Here is a 17,483-nt window from a genome sequence, read left to right as displayed (position 1 = left end):
AGCATTTTATATTTGTTTGGAAAACGTGTTTAGTATAAGACAGCTGTTTTGTCAGTGAACCTTGTGAGTTGTAATGGAACCGAACTTTGCACCTTTACCTTTGTTAAATGTTGCTGTTGTCCCTGGCTTCATATGAATTCAGGAAAAGTCTGCTAACTAGGCTAATTTATACAATGTAAAATGTCATAGGCTTATGCTAAAAACATTAGCATGTTGTATTTTTGGGGAAAATGTGTCCAGATAAAGACAAGTGTTTTTCTGTGAATGCTGCGAGTTATAGTGACGCTGATTTATGTACTTGTGTTTGAAATGGTTGCTATAAAGCTTGTTTAATGTTTAATGTGTTTGGGTGTGTTTTGAATCAAATAAACTTCATAGCATTTCACGGAAACCCCAAGTGAGCTCTCAATTTAGCTGTGATGCAATCAATGCTACAATAAAATGTCAATCAGAACCAGCAGTCACTACTTTAGGTTGATTGATGTTACGAAAAATGTCTTTTGTCGAAGGACAATTTACCTCTCTCTGTAAGGGAGTCAACAATTCCCCTGTACGCCCACTGCTGCTAACACTTTTGTTCAAGATGTAAAATATAAGCACGGAAAATAATGTACAGAATTATCTGATTTCAATGTGAGCACGGAGACATTTAACACCAGGTGTTAATCTAACAAAGCATACAGACGTAAGACACGTGGTCCTCAGGTTTTAATGGGGAGTGCTTTTACACAACACGCAGCATAGCAAGCCACCCGACTGTGTCCTTTTCACCGAGGCACATACAAAGTGTTATATTACTTGTAGAGCTTCAGTGTATGAAGTGTTTCCCCAACCAAATGCTACATCCCAGTTGAGAACCAGCTGAAAATAGAGAAGTGAAAATCTGAACCACAGTAACTGCCTGAATATTACTCTTTCATCTTATTGTAAAGATTTGCTTAGCCTTGGATTCACTTAACTTTCACCTGCCCTTTACCGGAACCTGATCCTATCTTTAGCTGCTCCCTCTTCTTACCTGGACTAAAAGACTGATAGTTTTCTTTCCTGCACATTTCCATGGGATCTCAGGGGCAGTGAATGTGAGCAAAAGATAAAATGGAGTCTTAACTGTGTTCACTTTGCTGTGTTTATAAAAATGGATGTTATGTAGACCATCGAAGACCAGTTAAGTGAGAGGTGACACTGGAGGTGCGCAACAGGCCAGTGTTTGGGTTACAGAGTCATTACGGTCCGTGCAAGAAAATGTGAAAATATTCTAACAACTGGAGCTACCACTTAAAGCTGATTCCACCTTGCTGCTGCATGTGTATCACCGGTAGGGATGGGACAACTAGGGTTGGGTACTATTCACATTTGAACCAAAAGCAGTACCTGTAATTCTGTCCCGGTGCCCAATGGTACCTTTGTCTGTACTTTACTTTCTATGTCATGACAGACAAAAAAACATATTTGAGCAAGCTGCAGGGGAGACATAGTTGACTCCGTCTGTCTTCCTGTCTGTGTGTGTGTGTGTGTGTATGATATAGAAAATAAACCAGACACAGTAATTATCTGACAGATCGGCACTGCAGCAACTGTTTTGGCTTGCTGTGAAGCCAAGGGAGTGGCCATGAGGCTCCGTGGCCAGCTACCCTGTTTGAGGGTACTTCCACCTTCTGCCTGAAGTTAAACCCTATGGCTCCACTGAAGTCCCTTGTCGGCCTCAGTGCTCTGTGGCTTGGCTTCCAGGCTTTGTGGCACTTTGCGGCACTTCTGCCTCTTGTCTTAACCCAGCGTTCTCACCAGATATGCTCACAGGCACCAAAATTTGGCACCAATTGATTTAACGTGAATCGGTACTCAGTAGTGCCAATGTAATTCAGTCAATACCTTTAAAAGTACAGTATGGTACCCAGTACGATACACGATTTTATCACGGATCTCAAAAAAAAAAAACCACTCACAATTAGTTGATCGTGGTGAATTTCCATTATCGAGATAATCATGAATATCATGCCCAGGAGCACCAAAGAGACTGCTGGGCAACCAACAACAAATGAGACTCAGCAAAAACAGGCTGCATACGCACCAACCTCAAAAAACACGCAAAAGATCTTAATCAAGCATTGGAATATTTTATAACAATAGATATGATGCCATTTAAAGCCTTTTTTTTAAGATCTTTATCACTATTCACAATAGTGCAATACAAACATTTACTTCTTACAGGTATAGAAGACTGTTGGTTTGCTCCTTGTAAACACACTTGGCAAGCAAAGTGAAAGTAACGGCCAACCGCAGATTCACTCTTGTTCTTGTCTTCGCTTTGCTGTATTTGCGCATTTTATTTTTTGGCACCGTTTCTCTTAGATGCCTGCTGCTTACGGTCTGACAGCTGGTCAGTACCTTTTATTAAGCCCCGACTTCACCTGAGTGCTAGCCTGAGCGTCAGACTGAAGCTCCCAGAACCTTCAGTCTGACATGGCTTCCATTGAAGGCGATTTACAAGGGGGAGGGAATTTGATTTTTCCCTAACCAATCAGTAGAGATCAACGACTCACCCAGAATCTGACGTCATTAGTATCCATGCCTCGGGGGTGCCGAAAACAAGCGAGCATTGCCCGTTTAAAATGTCTCCGTTGTCGTGCACGCCCAGCTGCATCGCCGTTAAATCCAGTTTACCAGCTTCCTTAATTTGGTCCTTCATTAACGCGAGTAGTGGCGAAATACCTCGATAGCATCGTTAATGTGGTCTGTAGGATCTGTAGCGGTCGCCATTGTTGCTATCCTCACCAGTTACCCACCGGCGTACAGCTTGACATCAGCGTGGCGCTGATTGGCTAATCGCTAGACCCCCGGCGTTCATTGGTCCGTCCATCGTTTGGACGAGATAAATCGCAAATTCACTGAAGTATGCCAGACCAGAGATGCAAGCCTACTCAGTTGAGTGGGCGGGGTCTATGGTCTGGAACCAGGCTACCTGAGTGCTGGTGGGGTGCGAGAGTATGAGTCTATCAACTGTGTTTTAGAAAAATCATGTAGAGTACATCTTTAACAAAATCTAAGGTGAAGTAATTCCACTATGTTTTAGTGCCATTTTAACAGTTTAAAGCATATTTATTTAATTATATATATATTATAATATTGCGAGTTGCATTTATTTTGACCAGGATAATCGAACATAGACATTTTATATCGTCCCATGCCTAATTAGCTGCCAAAGATACTGTGCACAGTGTTAAAATGGTGAGAGGCAGTACTTTATTTGTTCATGCTCATATCTTGGTTACTGCTGAAACAGTTACCATTTCGCAAAACACTGACAGCACTCAGCTCACTTTAAAACTGGCACATCAGTGATCTTTTATTAAGTGTCAAATTTTGACTTTCTGAACAAAATCTAATGAGCAACAAAGCTGTCTAAATTTTGAGGCTAATGGCCCTGATGACACAAATGTCTTAGTGTTGCCATGCAGAATCATTGCAATACAGTTAACAGCACACCTTGAGCACCACACAAACGGTCCACAGACGATATGTGGAGAGACGGAGAGGGGTCGAGTACCACTAGGCTAATTAGTTTTCTAGCGGAGTATAAATGAAACTATTTTACAGCACAACATTTCTAGCTGCGAGTTCAGGGCCATGACCTTAATGTGGAGTCTTTTTCTTCAACCTCCATCTCTTATTTCTCCGTCTTTCACATTGCTAAAAATTTATATCGACTTTTCCTTGCTTCCTCCCTCTGCTGTTTCAAGTCAAAACTATGTCAAAGGACATGAAAAGGGACACTGCCGCATGTACACTAAGCCATAATCACGTAACGGCACTGACAAGGACACAAGAGAACTGAAACCAATTTTATTTCGGTATAGGCATGACTGTAAGGCAAGCATTCAGTTGCATTAAATTCCAGGTAGAGATTGTAAAGGGCACGAATGGATGGGGGGGTTGCACTGAAGCATTTGGTCTCATGTTGAGAGCCTGCACCACACATGCAAGTGCGCACTTACACACGCACTCCAGGTTACATGGGGGGGGGGGGGGGGGGGGGGGGGGGGGGGGGGGGGGGGGGGACTGTACATTCGTTATGAGTGGAGCTGAAATTGCCTTGATTTAAAAACGAGTAGAAATGATTACTTTTACTCTTTTTTTCCCCAGCTCATCTCATGGCCATGCAGCTCTCACTGCTGTGCTAATTACAACCTTATTAGCCAGGAAGGACTCAGGTGCTGCAGAATCCTTCAGTGAGGGACATCTGTGGCTGACAGTGCCTTGAAGGCCATGTCATCCAGCCTCAATGGCTAATGAACAAACACAAGGATTTTCTCTCAGATTCATTATCGTCACAGTGAATGAATTCCAGGTCCTTTTGCTTGTCGTTCTCAGCATATTATCTTCCCATCAGCCTGTCAATCACCCTTAGCCCACAAACAAACCCCGCTCTGCCGACACAAACATACATACACGCTTTCAAACACACCCAAACACGCACAAAAGGCGCACACGCACACACCGACACAGAAAATCAGATCAGCTAATTAAGATGTGGCAGCTGAGTGGGAAGTAAACTCAAACAGGGCTGGACAGATGTCTCACTCTGGTGACTTCAAAAGGGGAATAAAGAACACAGGGCCATGTAATGTGATTTAGATATAATGCTTCCAGGTCAGGGGTGATGGCTAGACCGCTGGGCAGTGGGAGAGCAGCTGACAAGCGTGTAACTAACCATGACGGATGGGAATTCAATGGACTGCCTACACTACACACTTTGAGCTAGACGGGAACAAATTACGTGGCTGACCACCTTGTCGGCTACAGCAGAGGAGACGATTCATTTGTTGCTGGATTTTTTTATTTTTTTATTTTTTGACACGTGTATTTACTATAATCAAGTCAGACAAGACAAGTATTCTGAGAGAGATCGTCCTCTGTGACCCTGCAGTAGTAATGTCCAGTCACAGTACAATGATATAATGATTAATGAGAGAAAAAAAGCTCTGCTCTTCTTCCTGTATTCAAAATATGTGACAATGATGAGGCCGTTTCCACTGGAGAGATGGATGCTGAGGAAATCTAAATATATCCTTGGGGCTTGTTCTGACTTGTGTACATATTTGGTCAACATTTTTATTACCAAAAGGTGCAAAGCACGACATGACATGTGTGCAGGAGCTGCAAATAGTAAGCTTGTTGGCCAGCTTGCTAGGTTCTACTTCCCGAGCTGACTACAATCACGGCTGCCAACTCTCACGCACTGGGAGACACTTTTCAAACACACCTTTTGTCAGGCAATAAAAAAACGAATATATAACCAATAACGCTGCAGCATAAAAACAAGACAGACTGGCACAGCACAACAGCAGCGCAATAAAACAATACGAAGTAAGTCCTACTTTGCAAAAAGCCAGCTATCGCTTGGATTTTGATGCACATCAACACGTGCTGTTATGGTGCTGGGACTTGGAACCAGAGGTTGCATTAGACTTTCTCCTTGTCCGCAATTTAAAAGGGACAGGGTTGTACAAATTTAGTCATAATCCATTACCCGTTATGTTAATTTTAGTTGCAGCTGGATGATAAACATTATCACTATTACCAGCTTTTGCTTCATCTTCCCCTGCATCACTCCCTCCACTTTCAATATTTTGATCTCTGGAGCTTCAGTAATGTTAGTAATCAACAGCTAGTGTTCAGTGCTTCTGCCTTGGAGTTGCTGCTCAACATGACTTCTCAAATTCTTCACTACTTGAAATGGGTAAAATTTCATTTCATCGTAAAGCTGCATGCAGCGTACCGATTTACCCGGCCAATCGTTGACCCCACTCTTGCTCTGTTTCTCTTGAGAATGCCGCAGGAGTGTGAGCTCTGCGCCAGGGACGGTTTGTCAGAGTACGTGCATACACACCGTTACAGGGCTAACTGTTAGCAACACATGGCTAACTTTACCTCATAGTTACTAACAGATTAATGGACCGAGTCGAGCCTCATCGATGTCTGTGTCTGTTTGTTGGGACCATGGGCTCTATTGTTTACTGCTTTGTTAACTCATGCTAGGCAGGCAGTGCCATCACAATCATTAGGCATGTTAAAGAAACCTCGGACACTCAGCTGCTATGATATTTTGCAATAGTATGTACCAATATTGCTTACCAATTCGATTGCTAAAATAAACAGGTAACCGAGGGAACCTGGCTAACACCAGTTAGAGAGTTAATTCAAAGACAAGACTAGACAATAATTAACTACTATTGACACATGGGTGTCACGGTTGATCTCCCTCAGTGTTCTAATCTGTCAAAAAGACGGCCGGCCTTCAGATTTTTTGAAAAAAAGAGTCAGTGGTGGAAAGTATTTGGTTAATGGGACCTTTGCTTTGAACAGTTAAAAAAAGGTTGAAACTCATATTTCAGCAGTAATTCATCACATTTTATATTTCTCAATAAAACTGTTAGCAAAGAAGTCCTAATTCAATAAAACAGTTTCCATCATAGATTTGTCAAGAGCACAATGGATATCTACTCAAAATGTTCCTGACTATTACTGTGTTTTCATAATATTATTGTAAAGGGAAATCAGCTCAAATAAAATTGTAAAAACAGTAAAAATGTCCTACTTTTTAAACTCTCGTTAATTTTTCTTTCAGAGGCTTGATGGCCATTTCAAATTTAAAGACATTTTACTGTACAGTTTTTGAAAAATTTGAGAAAATTAAACTGGAAGTTAGGTCAAATTACATTTCAACAGTCGGATTTTCCACATATTTGAAATGTCATTTTAAAAAAATCTGTAATAAATTTGCTGAATTTTTCTCCTTTTCAGAATGACCCTGGCCATGTCAAATTTGAAGTTATTTTACCATTTAGTTTCTTTTAGATGATTAAAGGGAAAATCAACAAAAAAAGTGTAACATAGAAAATGTCCTCGTGTTTAAAATCTCCTGAAATATTTTCCATCAGAGGTTTGCCAAAATTTTCAGTGTAATCTTGTTAAAGGTAACACTGACTATCACCACGTAAATTTTGAAGCATTTTTATTTTCCCAGTCCAAACTAAACTGGGAAGTTGGCAACTCTGCTTCCAAAAGTTAAATGTTGTACAGGCATCTTACGATTATTACTAGGACAACTAATGATTATTAGTTATTGAAATTTCCCAGAGCCCAAAGTGATGTATTCAAATTGCTTCTTTTGTCCAACCAACAGTAAAAAACCCAAAGATTTTTAATTTACTCTCAGAAATGACAAAGAAAAGCAGCAAATTCTTACATTTTTGCTTGAAAAATGACTGAAACATTTAATGGATTATCAAAATAGCTGGGAATAATTTTCTTTTGATTGACTTATCGTTGCAGAAAAACTTCTTGTACTAGTATTCACATGCTACAGGGCTAAGATGTGCTCCAACAGTAGTGCACTGCGGTTTTTGACGTTGTGTCTTGTAACATCACTGGCCCTCAAATATTAGTCAACGGCTGCCATGGGAACCACGCGCTGCCATTTCCACAAACATATATCAGAATATTATTTAATCTTTTTTTTCCATTTGGAAAATTTACATTTACTGGTGATATAATATGTCTGCTTTTATTATGTCATGATAATTAAGGACAAACCTCTGAAACCATGATCTAAATAAACTATTATCCATGCTGCAAGTATCATTTCTCACAAACTGCCATTGTGAAAAAGATAATTTGGGAATCCTGGTGTTGTACAGAAAAGCAAAAGACATTTTTGAAATCGCAGGTGAGTGCATAAGAGGGGGGACAGCTGGGATGGGCTATTAAAATACAAGAAGAGCACGTAGGCATCAGAAAGGAGGAGGTGAGACAAGGGATTAAGGCAATGAAGGGTTAAAACATTTCGCCTATTATGCTCCCACTCTTTCGTATACTCTGAGAAATTAATAGGAGAAATTAGCAAAGCAATTACCACTTTTAATTGGACTAATTCTTCTGGTCCTGTCACAGCTGCATCCAGAGGTACACTTTCAAACCTCCCCGTACATGCCTTTTTCACCCTTTCACAAACGCTATTATTAATTTCACAAATTTCCGTGGAACTCTTTTAGCCTTTGACACCCAAGCCATCGAGGGTGAACTGCTGTCAGCTTCCCCTAGATTATTATCTCCTGCTAGTATCTCTCTGTGTCTCCCTTACACAGACGCACTTACGCCCTCTATCCTCCTGAGCGCCATCACTTCTTCTTCTTTGCTTATTCTTGAAGGAAGGAGACAATGGCGCAGTCATTTGTGATGGAGGAAAATGGCTGCAATTAACAAATGAGTTTTAATGTTGTGTATGAAGTCTTTTGGACAAACAACCTTGTCAGTGCAACCTTGTCGTCACTTATGTTTGACCTTTTCAGTTATATAGAGACAATCTGCCTTTGCTGTGAAGATCAGAGGAGCCACTCATTTGTCTGTTGTACTGTAATTAATTTAATTTCTTTTTTTGTTATGCGCAAAAAAAAAATCACATAGGTTCAAGGTGGCCTATTATATCAATACAGGTGATTTTTTTTCACACAAAAATGGCTCTTTTCCACAGAGAATATAATGACCCTCTTTGAGCAGCATTCTGGGGCAGGGGCGCCATCTTGGAAGAATAAGCATCTGTAGCTAAGGTAGCTGCCGGTCTAATCATCTGTCAGTCGTTCATCATTAGAAATGTACAAGTAGCATGAAAGACAAATGCCCATATAAAGAATAATATTGCAAAATTTAAGTTAGTTAATCATATCGATCCTTACAAACCCTGATATCTTGGCATCCATTAATGTTACAGTCACTGATGTCTATCTGGTATTTGGCGTAAGCGCCTGTCAGCAATTCAAAAACATTAAATCTTTGGAGGCCAAAGTCCAATTTACAAACTGGTGGCTACCGGACCTTCAGATCTACAAGACAAATGCCCACTACACAGTCATCCAAACAAAGATAAGTTAGCTAATGTTATGCTAACTGCATGCTAATACCAATGTCAGCCAAGCATTCATTATTAATCCACCTGTGTCGAATGGCTATTTACTTTTGTCCTTCTAAAATGGCTGATTTGCTGTTGATGACAACACATTCCCATGCCCTTTACCAAACTATTTATCGAGATGAGCTGAATTAAAAATGTCCATTAATGGCTAATTATTCTATCATTATCTCAGCTGAGGAGAATCAACACTAGCTAATGTTAGTTTTGTATCATTATCCAACATTTTCCATGGACTGGGGGCTTACAGGACCAGCTGCAGCCTCGTGTTCAGGCAGCACAGACCCGGACGGAGGTTCAAACTGGCTCAGTGTTAATTTTGGCAGCTAGTTAAGATTTAGTCTTAGTCTTAAGATGAAAATTGTCATTAGTTTTAGTCACACTGTAGTCATTTTTATCTTTTATAATATTAGTATAGTTTCAGTCGACAAAAACTCAACATTTTAGTCTATGAAAATTCATGACATTTCTGTCAACTTTTAATCAGTATGTTTTCTACATGTTTTATTTTTTAAATCTTTTAACTAATCCAAGGTGACAAGTTGTATAAAAATCTCATTTAGACATTTTTTTTTCATAACTACAAATAATTTCTACACACTTACAAACTGTCATTTCTCCAGCAGTTCTTGACAGGTTCAGGGGGTGATTTATGAGCACACACTTACTGATCATCATTTGAAAAGCTCAACATCTCTCTATTTATGGTCTCGAAAACCTTGACACCACAAATAAAAATTTTAGACACTAGGATTTGTACCCAGGTTCATTGTAAACTCTGACTTATCGATCTCACTGTTAAGAAGCAGAAAAATAATTTCATTTCAGCCTGAATTCTTTCTAAATTGAAACCTGTTAGTGTGGAGGTTTAAACTTGTGTCCTTCCACAAAGTTTGTGATTAAAACTAAACTTTTATCTCTGTCAGAGAAAACTGTGCTAAGTTCAGACTGTTAACTTACAGCAGAGCTACATTCAAAGATAATAGAGCCTCCTTCCTGCCTCTCAAATAGCATCAACCCATAAACCTTCTCGACACAGTCTGGAGCTGAGTGTAGTCCTGCGGGGATCAGCTGTGAAGACCGGCAGCCAGTGGCTGCTTGCTCTGCTGCCATTCAACGGCAAACAAGTGGAGCTAACTGCTAACAACTCTGCTGCGACTAAAAAGCTTCACAAATCCATTCAACAGCTCCACTATCCACAATCAGACACATACAGCTGATTATTGACTGCTGAATCACAGCTCACAACTCAAACCAATGACACTACTCTGGTGTGAGTATTTTGTTGACTAGAAAAAAATCCTAGCACAGACTATTTACTGGAGTTTGCCAGCCCGTTGTTCACATGGAATTTGAAGATAAATGCAAAGCACAGCCATTCTCAGCTTTCAATGTCTGATCACTAAAACTTTCATCCTGTCTCTTCTTGCAAACAAAAATGACACACAGATTTGATCTCATTTTTTTACTATGATCATCTATTTTAAGCATCATCATCTCATTTTCATCATGGACAAAAGATCATTGACGAATCATTTTCATCATAGTTTTCATCAGTGAAATTAACACTGAACTGGCCTCAGATTGTGTTGTCACATACTAAATTTAAGAAACCCTCAGACAACTGTTTTCCTCTTTCACAAATCGCATTTTTGATTCAATACAAATATGAAAATGCAAGTATTCCAGCTGGGAGGAGCCAGCTTTGAAGCTGAATTTATACTCCTGCAGTAGGAAGTTTTACCTACGACAGCTGTGTGCACAGGATCCAAAGATAGGTCGTACATTTTACTTTGCGATTTTGGCTTTTCAACTAATAGATAATTGAGATTACAATTATTGTGCCACATTCTGTTTCACAAAGACACTCTTTTTTTATCCTGTGTTATAAATCCATTGCACCCTTTTCCTTTACAGCAGTGTGCTCAGTGTTTCCAATAGGCGATTTTCTCACTAGATTGAATGACTTTCCAGACCCTCTAGTGACTTTTCTTCTTTCTTTCTTCTTTCTTTCTTCCTGCTACCACTGCAGGTGCAGCCTTTTAAGCTCTAATTACACTATGAAGTGGGGCTCTCAGGATGGACACTAACATTTCATTTACAACACCTGAATGTTGTGATTCCTTGAGCATGATGATAAAAACAAACTGGAAGGCGAGTCCTTCTCCTCACATTGTTTAGGCATCCTCCCACTACGGATTCGGACAATGCCAAAGTGAGTGTTTTTCACCATGGATATCCGACCACACTCCCATATACTGTACATTGTAGAGAATGTAAAATAAAGGCATATGATCAAAGTCCTTGAGCCTCACTACAGTGTGCCTCCAGTCCATTGTGCCTGCCCTGTATAAACGAGCACAAGCTGCAGTTCAGGAATAATCAACAGGTCAGGGTCTAATGATGGAGGATTTCATACTGATAATATGCCAGTATTTGAGAGCAAGCTGTCCTCTCCAATGTGACAGGAGCAAAGGAGGAAGTCAGGTGATGTAGTACAAAGAGCAACAAAGTCTGCGTATGGAGTCAGTCTGGGTGAAACGGGTCAAACAAACACAGGACTTTGACCCAGGAGACCACTGTTCATGTCCTGTGTGAAACCAAAAGTCAACACTGAGTTATTTGAGTTACCCAAGTACCTAACGTGACTTGACACCCAAACATGATTCTTTTCCTGCCCTGCCACCATAATATCTATCTTTACAAAGTCTTTAATGTTTGGTGACACTGTCTAAGATGTGTACATTCAATTATATTTAAGTTTAAAGTGGTGCTGTACTAGAACACATGATATTGAGTGGTGTTTCTAATTTTTTGTCCTCCCTACTTTAAAACATGAGGTGGCAGAATATTAGAAACATTTCTCAGTACCATGCAGTCCAATATGACACCACCACTGACTCTGACCTCAATGCCAAAACACATAATTTAATTAAGACCTCACTGACAGTGTCAACCAAAGCTGAACATTTCAGGCAACATAATAGTAGACTTTATGACAGAACAAGTGTTTTAGGTTGCATTAGAGTGTACCTAATAAAGTGAGCACTGATTATAACTAAAGCACCCAATCACACAATATATATCCATTTACTGTTGCAGTGATGATTTCAGACGCCAAACTATGAACCAAAACCTGTATGTCATTAACCCCTCTGTCAAGTTTAAATCCAGCTGAACACTGGTTAAAGGGAACATTTGGCATTTTTCTATTCTATTCAATTTTCCCATGTTTTTGTGTCTAAGAGACTATACTCATATCAAAATGGTAGATAAGCCTACATACTTATAACCCTGTAGAATGGTGTATGAGGACATATGTGACATGTTTTTGTTTGTTGGTTTGTTTCCCTTCCTTCTTTCCTTCTAGACTTGTTAGATTTTCTTGATGTACTGGAGTCCATCTCCATATTGTAAAAGATACGTGCCTTGTATTCTTGTATGCCCAGAAAATAATATATGTATGCCATGTACCAAGCCTTTCAAACCAATAAAAACTTGAATTACAAAAAAAGAAATTGGCCCAATATTGAGCAGGACCGCTACAGACGGTAGCGGCAAAACAGGCTGCAGTGTAACACTCGGGGCATGTTTGCAACGTCAATGTACATCCACTAAAAGTGCTCAGATTATTATTTTCAGTGCATGACAACTTATGGAAAAGATAAACATTTTTGTTAAAGTGTAAGATCATTTTTGTTTAACCAGAAACAGCCCTGAAATTGCCATGCCAGACTCACCAGAATCAACAGTAATTTTATCATCATAAAACTCCTCATTAGAGACAACGGAAACAAAATAAAACTCATCTCACATCTTGGTTCGTCTTGCCACTGTTCCAACGATCACCAACTCTAGTTTGGTTAGAATCAACCGTTAATTTACCCAGTTAGATGTGAAAATATGTGGCTCTGTACACACCAAAATGTCTTTAAATGGAGCCTTGTGGGTTTGGCGATGGCAATTTTGGAGCTGTTTCTGGTTAAACAAAAAGTATCTTCGTCTTTAACAAAAAGGTCTATCTCTGTAGGGATCCTTTCCATATTTCCATAATGCTGTCAGACACTCAAAGACACTTAGAATAACAATCTGAGCCTGTCAGTGGCAAAAACAAGCACGCATGCCTATGTAAAATGGTGTACACGTCCCGAGTGAATACACTGAAGCCTGTTTCGTATTGCTTAATACTGCACCAATTTAAAAAAAATATTGTTAGCATCAGTCACTTCGACACACAAAAAAAAACTTAAGAATGTAGGGACCAGTCTGAAAAATACCAAAGTTACTCTTACTGTGACAAGCAACACAGAGTAAGGGCAGGACAAAATGGCAATGATTTTATTGTTTATCTGACAAAAAAAATTGACCACTGGAGGCAAAGGATTACCCAGTCCTCCACAGTGTCACAAGAGACTCACTTGCTGTTGCTCAACACTACAGTCTTAGCGATTCATTGATTAGATTGATCCGAGTGTTTCACTTGAGATGGAGTCAAACTGTATTTTTCACACACGGGAAGGAGAGATGGGAGCATCTGTCGCCCCTGATAGCTTTGACTTATTTGACTTTTCCTGACACAGAGAGATGGGTACCTGCTTTGAAGCCTCTCAGATACGTTAGCCACAATACGTTAACCCCGGACCCATGGCAGTGATTCCCACTGGGGCCACTCACAGAATGTCCTGCCCTGATGGGCTGATGGGAATCAGAGGAAATCAATAAGCAATGATAGACTTCTGCTGTCCACTCAGCTAATCCTGTTAGTGATAGCTGTGGATTTAATCGAATGGTTGCACACAGTACAGACGCTCAGACATGGAGACAAGTGTATGTGCACACTCACACACACACCTCCAAGTACACTTAACCCCATAACATTCTTATGGATAAGATCTGTAGATCTTCCACACACTCTCCCCGCTGTCATTTTGTTGAGACAAGCAGCAATTTGAGAGACAATTCATTCAGCGGTTAGAGGAGAATCAGTCAATTTAATAAATCCTTTGCTCATAGTCCAAGTTGGACTAGATTGCGGGAACATTTTCATTGGAGCCGAAGACGTGGAATAAAGACACATTTTGTCCCTATGATCGTTCGATAAAGGATCTCTTTTTTGATATGGAGATCAGTACAATGCATGGCAGTGTATGGGAAGCCGAGCAGAAATGGACTTCCTTTGACAAAGACGATCTCTCCACATGCCGTATACATATCAAAGTGACACAAACCCTGATAACTACTCTCAATACACGAGCCACACATATGTTGCAAAGTATTTCTGGGTTAATACTTTAACCCCCCCCCCCTCCTCCCATGAGTGAATAGACATAATAAAAGCAGGCCCCGGTGGCACATGTTTAAAGGTACATTAAGAGAGCACATCAATTGTAGATGACATAATCCCCAGCCCTCTTTTCAGTGGCACTCTCACTTCCTTAATCTCTCCGTTCTTTAACCCTCATCTTCTAAGAGGCTGAAAGCTCCCTTCATCTTCTCCTCAAGCTAGCAGAGAAACTGCAAGCTGCCTGGGGAGCGAGGAGAAGAAGAGGTATTACTGAAGTCTGATTAAATTAACACTGTGATGCAGATTTCTTGCCTTTTCCTCTCCCTTTCCAGCCTTATCCAACTGTATGGCGTCTTTGAAAATCAGATGAACTTGTTACATGAGGGTTTGCACATGTATAATAATGTGTGTGTGTGTGTGTGTGTGTGTGTATATCTGCTTTTAATTAATTACTCTTGTCCGTGTCATTAGCAGGATCCATGACTTGGGGATCCTGATTTGCATAGGTGTCTTTAATAAATAAATATAAGATAATGCGAGCTGACAAAAGACGAGAGTGTTCTTCTCTCCACCCCCCTCTAACCCTCTGTAACCTCCAGCCTTGCCCGGCTCTCCTCGAGGCAGAGAGCGGAACCATCCCCTGTAGAAGTACTTTAATTACAAGGTGCCTACATCCAAATAACAAGAGGTTTACATAACTCCCGCATGAGCTGCTCATTATTCAGAAACTATTCTTGCTATCCTCGTCTCCCCCCTCTAATACAAATGGTGTACAACAATGTGCGAGCTCCCGCAACGCACGCCCTATAAGTTAAAGTGAGAATTAAGAAAAGTTCACTTTGTCTAACCTTACGTCCCTTTTACCTCCTTACATATGAACTGAATTCCGGCTTAGACACTGATTAAATTCCATCTATGTGAAGCTAATTAATCATTTTCATTGTGTCTAATATTGTCATAAGAAAGGTGCTTAGTTGACACTCTAATTCATAGAATATGGCACCTCTCGTCTGGTGTGATCAGTACAATATGCCAACAGTAGCAAGAAATAGAATATAGCTCTATGGAGAGTATTAATTATATTCAATATAGACATTGACCGAGACAAAATGATGGTATAAAAGGAACGAGCTTGAAATAGAGTCACGTAACATTTAAGATCATAGTCGGTTTAGGCCCAGTCTATACAGATATTTTCGATAATGGTCATTTCCCTCTGTGTTTGGCGTCTCGTCTATGGGAAAAGAGTTTTAGGTCACTAAAACAGTGCTAAAGGTGAAGGTTTTTCAAAACTTTGGTACTGTGTATCTGTGTGGACATGGAAAATGGAGCATTTGGGAAACAATGACATCATCTCCTCGATTTGTGCATGCCCGTTGTAGCCTGGTGTAATGAGAATACGCTAGAAACAATAACAAAGACGGACTATCAGTTTGCTAACATTTCGTTAGCACTGCTCGGTCTTATGAGAACTTTACACTTGAACACCTATCACTGCACCACTTCACAGATGAACTGAGGTGTCTGCTCCACCTTAATGTCCTTAGTTTAAAATCAGACAGAAATGGTAGCTTTGGATCAAGCCCAGAGTTGGACTTTTGTTGATCAACTGGGGCGATTCATTGAAGTAATCAATGTGAATAATTACGGAAATACGTCAATTTGCAAAATATGTCAGTGTGTCGCTATAGCTGCACCCAGTCGGAGCATGGATTCCACCAGCAGCCCAGAGCTGCTGCTAAAATGGTTTATCACAGTAATATCGTTACACCTGCTCTGCACAGACACCTGAAGTCAGAGCATCCCAGAGCGCTTTGTCAAGATGGCAGCGCACAGCACCGTTCTGTTCCCCACCTAAGCATGAGATATTGACCATTCGTAGTGGTCACTTAAACTTTCTGCACTGCCACAAACATTATACCATGCGTCACCTCACGTAGTTGTTCGGCCTTTTCATATTTTCCGTTTACTTTAACAGCCGTGCACGAGTAAGAAAATGGCTTAAACTAACTTTACAGACTGTTGGTACAGTCTGTTGGCCCAAGTCATTTCAGTTATTTTCCTTGACCCAAACAGATGCAAAAATGCACTTGCCAGATTATCTTAACTTTATATTATGCCAGTGATAAAGTAACTCCAAGTCGTAACCATTTTAGGTTTCAAGTCAAGTTCTTAAGATACTGATTGTCCGGTTCAGGGAATAGCTCCTATGATATACAGCCAGTGATTAAATTAATAAGTGTGTCACATTAACCCTTTGGAAATAGGGGTCTAGTATGTTTCTGATCAGGCATCTAAGAAATAAGGTCTGTGATAATAATCATTATTATTAATATCTTAACACAGTAGTTACATAAAAATGAGACTAATTTAAAAGAATGCTGCTATAATCACTGTTTATTTTTGAGAAGATGATTAAATAAAATCATTTAACTGTTAATGTGACACATTTATGATGTTTATTTTGGGGTAAATTAATTCTTATATTAATCGAGTAATAAAATAAATTAGTCATTAGACTAGTCGCTTAAAAATTGTTAGATCAATCGAGACAAAATGAATCAATAGGTGCAGCTCTGTTGCTGATGAGGACAAAGGAAACTTTTGCATGTCCAGAGCATCACTCGTATGTTTGAGTGAGCTCCACTGTTGTCACGTTGAACAGGAATCAACGATTACGAGATCTCAACTTGTTTTTTTGATAAAGGTAACATTAGTCTGTACACTTACTACCTTTGTGACGAGTGAAGACTGCTGAAGACAGTGAACACCGGCGGCATTTGAAGTTATTTATGCATTCTGTTGTACACAGATATTTTGTAAAATGAAGTTCCTGTGGACGGAATTATTTTTTTAAACGGTGGGGGAAAATATCTATTTTCAAAAATGGGGACCAAAATAAGGGATTTTTGAGTCAAAAGAATCAAGCATAGTTAACAGATGGAGAATACTGTCAGTCATAAATCTGGTTCTCTACATGTATCCTACAAACGTGCAAACACTGAATATAATTCCAACATTTCCTCCCTTCACACACCGAATTCTGCTGCATCTCCTTATATCACATTTGATCCTAATTTATCCAAAAAAAAAAAAAGAATTGGCCCAGTGTATGGAAATTGTGCAATTTTATTACTTCTGGCCATTCAGTGCCTGAACCAATGCCATTGTCCTGCTTCTTCTTCATTGACCCCATCCTGCCTCCGCCCATCTGCTCCAACAAGGTGATGTTTA

Source organism: Epinephelus lanceolatus, chromosome 14, assembly GCF_041903045.1.
Source record: "Epinephelus lanceolatus isolate andai-2023 chromosome 14, ASM4190304v1, whole genome shotgun sequence".
Taxonomy (NCBI): domain Eukaryota; kingdom Metazoa; phylum Chordata; class Actinopteri; order Perciformes; family Serranidae; genus Epinephelus; species Epinephelus lanceolatus.
Note: the sequence above shows the minus strand (reverse complement) of the source record.